This window comes from Gossypium arboreum, chromosome 2 (assembly GCF_025698485.1).
Source record: "Gossypium arboreum isolate Shixiya-1 chromosome 2, ASM2569848v2, whole genome shotgun sequence".
Taxonomy (NCBI): domain Eukaryota; kingdom Viridiplantae; phylum Streptophyta; class Magnoliopsida; order Malvales; family Malvaceae; genus Gossypium; species Gossypium arboreum.
This window is the reverse complement of record NC_069071.1, coordinates 16,040,656-16,046,238: the sequence shown is the minus strand read 5'-3', so window position 1 is coordinate 16,046,238 and position 5,583 is coordinate 16,040,656. Positions and strand designations below refer to the sequence as shown.

Below are 5,583 nucleotides of genomic sequence, written 5' to 3'. Positions count from 1 at the left end.
CGAATTGGTCCAGTTGCGTATAGATTGATTTTGCCCCCTAAACTTGAAAAGATTCACGACGTCTTTCATGTTTCGATGCTTGACGTTATAGATCGATCCATCGCACATAATTAGTCCATCGAGGTTGAAATTCAAGCCAATATGAGTTATGAAGAAGAACCGATTCGTATCCTAGCTCGTGAAGTGAAAGAGTTACGAAACAAAAAGGTTCCTTTAGTAAAAGTGTTATGGCTCAAACACGGGATGGAAGGAGCTACTTGGGAACCTGAGAACTCTATGAAAGAGTGATACCCAAACCTATTTACTGGTAAGATTTTCGGGGACGAAAATTTCTTAAGTGGGGGAGAGTTGTGACAGCCTTAAAGTGACCCTAGTCGGAAAGCGGTTTCGGGACCGCTAAACTGAGTCACAAAATTATTTGAATATGATATTTATTGTCTAAAATATGTGAATATGAATGTGTGAAAGTTTTAAGCTTCGATTTAGTAAATTGCATGTGAATTTAGTCAATAGGACTTATGTGTAACACTTTTGAAATGTGGTAGGTCAAAACATAAGGATCTATTAGTGCATGTAATAAAAGGGGTGGACTTGCATGTCAATTTCCCCCCTAATTAGTAGTGGCTGGCCATGACAAATTGTAACACCCCGAATTTGGGCCTAGAAGTATTGGGCCTTGAGTGGGGGTCCGTAAGGAGGTTGTATATAGGTATTTAATTGTGCAATGAAATGAAACAATTAAATGTTTGCTATTAGTGGTTAATGGCTTTGAGAAGTGTTGGAGAAATCTTGGGTTCAAACTTGGGCTTTAGCAAAAATTTTGGTATAAAGTGAAAAAAACCTGGATGCTTGGATGAGGGTTTTTAAATTATTGTGTTAAATAAATGACACAAGGAAGCTTGTAGTCTAGTGGTTGTGGTGTCATTAAGGTTGTATGGGAGCCTGGGTTCAAGCCTTGGCTCTTGCAATTTATTTTGTTTTTTTTAAAGGGAACCTGGACTTTGGCCTTTAGACCTTATAATTAATTGGGGATAAAATATGACACAAAAAGCCTTGTGGCTTAGTGGCAAGTAGCGTGTGGAGCATTTAAGGAGAGGCATAGGTTCGAATCCCATGGCAAGCAAAGAGCATTTATTTTGCTAACAGGGGGCGGCAAGAGTTGGTGTTGAATTTAAACTCTAATGTTGGAGGGATCCCACATCAGGAAGCTAATATAAGAGTGGTTGTGAAGCTGGCTTTAAATAGAGGGAACCATGAAGAGAGTAAATGTACCTTTCTTGGTCGATCCCTTTCATTTGTATGGCGTGCTTTCGTTTGGGTTGGGCGTCGGCTAAGAGTGCTCGGAGCGTGGATTAACTCCAGTCTCCTATCAGGTGTGTATTATCACTACTCTTGTTGTTGGATGGCTACTTCGGGCCGAAAAGGGCCATGTGGGCCCAATGGGCCTACGGGCCCAATTGGATAAGTTGTTCGATTGTGTAGTAAATATTGGACTAGGCTAGGTGAATCGCATATCGTGGCTAGGTTTGGGCTAAAAGGGTCACACGAGCGCGTGTGGGCCCATTTGGGCGAGAATAGGCTTTAGGCCCATTCGTATTGTTATCCATGTTTAGAATACTTTAGTTTACCAATTACTGAAATGCCCTCAACTTGTAAAATTACCAAAGTACTCTCGATTTACAGAATTACCGTTTTACCCTCAGTTTACAGAATTACTATTTTACCCTAGATTTATAGAATTACGTTTTACCCTCAGTTTACAGAATTATTGTTTTACCCTTGATTTACAGAATTACTGTTTTACCCTTGATTTATAGAATTACCGTTTTACCCTCGATTTATAGAATTACCGTTTTACCCCTAGTTTACATAATTACCGTTTTACCCCTGATTTACATAATTATCATTTTACCCTCGACTTACAGAATTACCGCTTTACCCACAATTTACATAATTACCGTTTTACCTCGATTTACATAATTATCGTTTTACCTCGACTTACGAATTACTGTTTTACCCTCGATTTACGTAATTACCGTTTTACCTCGATTTATAGAATTACTATTTTACCCTTGATTTACGAATTCTTGTTTTACCTCGATTTACAAAATTACCGAAATACCTCAATTTGTAAAATTACCAAAATACCCCGATTTACAAAGTTACGTAAATACCCTTGACTTTTTAAAATTATAGAAGTACCATTGGTTTACAAAATTACTGAAATACCTTTGGTTTGTTGATTTACCAAAACACTCTTGTAGGATGAAATGACTAAAATACCCCTAAAAGGTAAAAAGACCGTAAAGCCCCAGAGGATAAAGTGACCGTAATACCTGTATGGTAAAATGACGAATATGCCCTTATGTTCCGTATGGTGATGTGCTTAGGATTTACATATATTGATATTGGATTAGTTAAGTTTGAGTGACGGTGGTGGTTATCGAGGCGATTGATTTTGGAAACGTTTCAACTTCAACCCGTAATGTGTGTACTAACCTCGTAATAGCTTAGATTAATATTTCTTTGAAAAGCGAAAGCTTCATATTTTAGTAATTCGGGAATTAATATTTAGATCTATTTTCTCACGCACGTTTAAGTTGGATTCACAACGGATATGGGGTAGGAAGGTATTTGGAACGTTCTTCAATGAGTAGATCTCTTGGTAAGTATTGAACCTTCTTTCCATTTGTATCTTATGGTTTAAGAAAAGTGAAAACCCTCGTCGACTAAGGCTAAAAGGGTTTTTGGTGTTATTTGGTTTGTTGGTGATAGTGAGGATTAAAGGCTAGCGATCGAGGAGTGTGTGAAAAGCTTGGATCATCGGAGTGACTAAATCTAGTCATCAACTTCGGCAAAGGTATGAACCCAAGGGCCATTGTGGATGGTGGCGAATGTGTAAGTGATGATAATAGGTAGTTTTCGATTTGGTTTAATAATAACATGGTCTAATCTATAAGTGGTTGATTATAGGAGAAATCGCATAGGAGATCTCGTCAAGGAATATCGCAAATCGTGTGTAACTGAACCCTTTTCATAGCTTAAAGCGATAAAATGCCGAAAAGCCGAAATGCCGAAATTCTAGCATTTCGAGGAGTGTGAGCAAGCGAACGCTCACTAGTTAGTTAGAATCGATGAGATGATGATTGGGAACGATGGAAACGGTAAGAATGTGATTTTTGGCGTTCTTGGTAAGTTGGGCCTCGAGGGGCCGAAGTGGGGCCCATTGGGCTTTCGGGCCCATTTGGGTAAAATTGGTACAAAACGGAAATATGTTAAATTGCATGTTAAGACTGTTAATACTGTTATGGATATAGGCTAAATGGGCCTAGATGACAAAATCAGCTGAGTAGGGCCCATCAGGGTTTTTGGCCCAATAACTCGTTTTAAGCTAAAAGTGGGCGGAATCACTGTATGCACCCATGCATTGTTTGTAAATCGTTAATGAACATGGAAACCCTAATTTTGGTAAAATTACAAGATTACCCTTATAATATGAAAATGACCGTTTTGCCCCTAGGTAAAAATAACCATTATACCCCTAGGGTTTATATATGAACTTAACGCATGGGATTTTGATAAACATGATATGTATGATATGCACATGATATGTATGATATGCACATGATATGTATGATATACACATGACATGTATGATATGCACATGATATGTATGATATGCACACGAGATGTTCATAAATGCATTGGGTTGGGGTTTTATATGAATGGAGGAAGTGAAAAGGGCTTATGCCCGCTTATTAAAGGGCTTATGCCCCAGTTATTAAAGGGCTTATGCCCCAGTTATCAAAAGGGCTTACGCCTGATTATTAAAGGGCTTACGCCTGATTATAAAAAGGGCTTTTGCCCTGATTATTAAAAGAGGCTAGGCCTCGGTTATATGATAAAGCAACTAATTTGCCGGTGGAGAGTTATGGCGGGGTGGGTCGAGTTAATCCTACATGGTGTGTTGGTTGGTACGGTGGAGAGTAGCGGATGGTGGGTTGAGTAGTCTCCCGGATGGGTTTGCATTCTTTCATTGACATTATATGTGATATTGAAATGGGCCTATGGGCCATACCGTTTACCGTAAAGGCTTCGGCCCAGTAATATGAAATATGAAAAGGCTTCGGCCCAGTGTTATGAATTATGAAATATGAAAAGTGCTATGGCTCAGTACATGTATGAGATTGGTTTTGGGCTTAGACCCAACAGGCTGTTATTGTTTTGGGCTCTGAAAGGGGCTTGTTACACACTGAGTTTCCAAACTCACCCCCCTTTCCTTAATCTTGCAGGTGAGCTTAGATGTGGGGACTTGGGCCGGAGGGGATTCAGAGTGGCCACGGTGATTGTCTTTGGACTTTTAAATAAGCGTTGGTTTTCTTTAAATTTCCTTTAAATATTATTTATTTTTGGGTTGTAATAAGGCCATTTTAACTTTCCTTTTATTTCTTTTCGGGGTTACTTTAATCTTAATAACTTTAAACCTGGTTGATAATTATTCAAATGGGCTAGACTTAGGACGTGTTTTCAAAATGATACTTGTTTTCAAAATATCTCAACACCACGATTAATCGATTTATCAAAGACGTCCACTTAAACAAATTTAAACTCGATATGACAAAGTGTGGCTATGGTTGTGGGCATGTCTAGGATTGGATCCAATTAAAGAGCTTGGTACTTAAGCAGCCTTCATGGCTCACCTCCTCTATCTCGGATACCTACCTGGTGCCCAGCTTCCATACACTTTCTTAACTCAACAAAATATATGGTTTTAAAACACTAAAAACGGAACGTGGGTTTTCAACTCCAATGTGGCACGTCAGATTCGGCCATAACATCTGGGCCGGGTTTGGGGTGTTACACAAATAGGGTGGACAAAGTGTGATGGGCAAAACATGTCATAAACATGTTATGTTGGTGTTTCATGGGAGGAATGATAAAATAAGGAGCATGGTAATAAAATAATGGAGGGGAAAATGATGAAAACAAAGAAAAAAAAAGTGTCCATCCTTTTACATTTTTTGGCCGAAAGTTCTAAGGAGGAAGGAAGAAAGAAGGTGCTCTCTTGCTTCATGTTCAGCTTGGAAGAGGATTAGGAAGAGGTTCGACCATACTTGTATCTAGGTTAAGGTATGTTGATGTTGTTCTATGAGATTCATGCATGCTTTTAGTTCTTAGCTTGAGTTCTACCTAGCCCATGGTTCAAATCTTTACTATGTCATGGAGATGATATTCAGCTAAGGTGGATTGGTGTTGATGTCATTTGCATGCTAAAAGTGAAGCTTTGTAAGGATACATGTGAGGGTGGATTGATGACATTTGAATTTTCTTTTTAGCATTTTTGAGTTAGACATTAAGTTCTTTGTTTAACCATGACCAAAATTGAAATGGTATGGTGTTTTGATGCATTCGGCCATGGTAGGAAGTAGAAGAGAAATATGGTTGTTGTTCACGTTATTTGGATGAGAAATGGTAGTAAGGTGAAGTGCAATTGTTAGTGTTTGATTTACTAGTGTATATAGTTGTACTAGCCAAGTTTTGAAATTGAAAAGGGCTTGAGCACCATGTGTGGTATTGAGATTG

General features: G+C 38.7%; 1 long non-coding RNA gene across 1 annotated transcript; it reads left to right on the top strand.

The window, feature by feature from the left end:
• Positions 1-1,327: 1,327 nt before the first annotated feature.
• LOC128285520 (uncharacterized) lies at positions 1,328-4,445 on the top strand. The gene is made up of 2 exons (XR_008275957.1): positions 1,328-1,373; positions 4,293-4,445. It is a non-coding gene; the product is annotated as an uncharacterized LOC128285520 (long non-coding RNA).
• Positions 4,446-5,583: the final 1,138 nt, after the last annotated feature.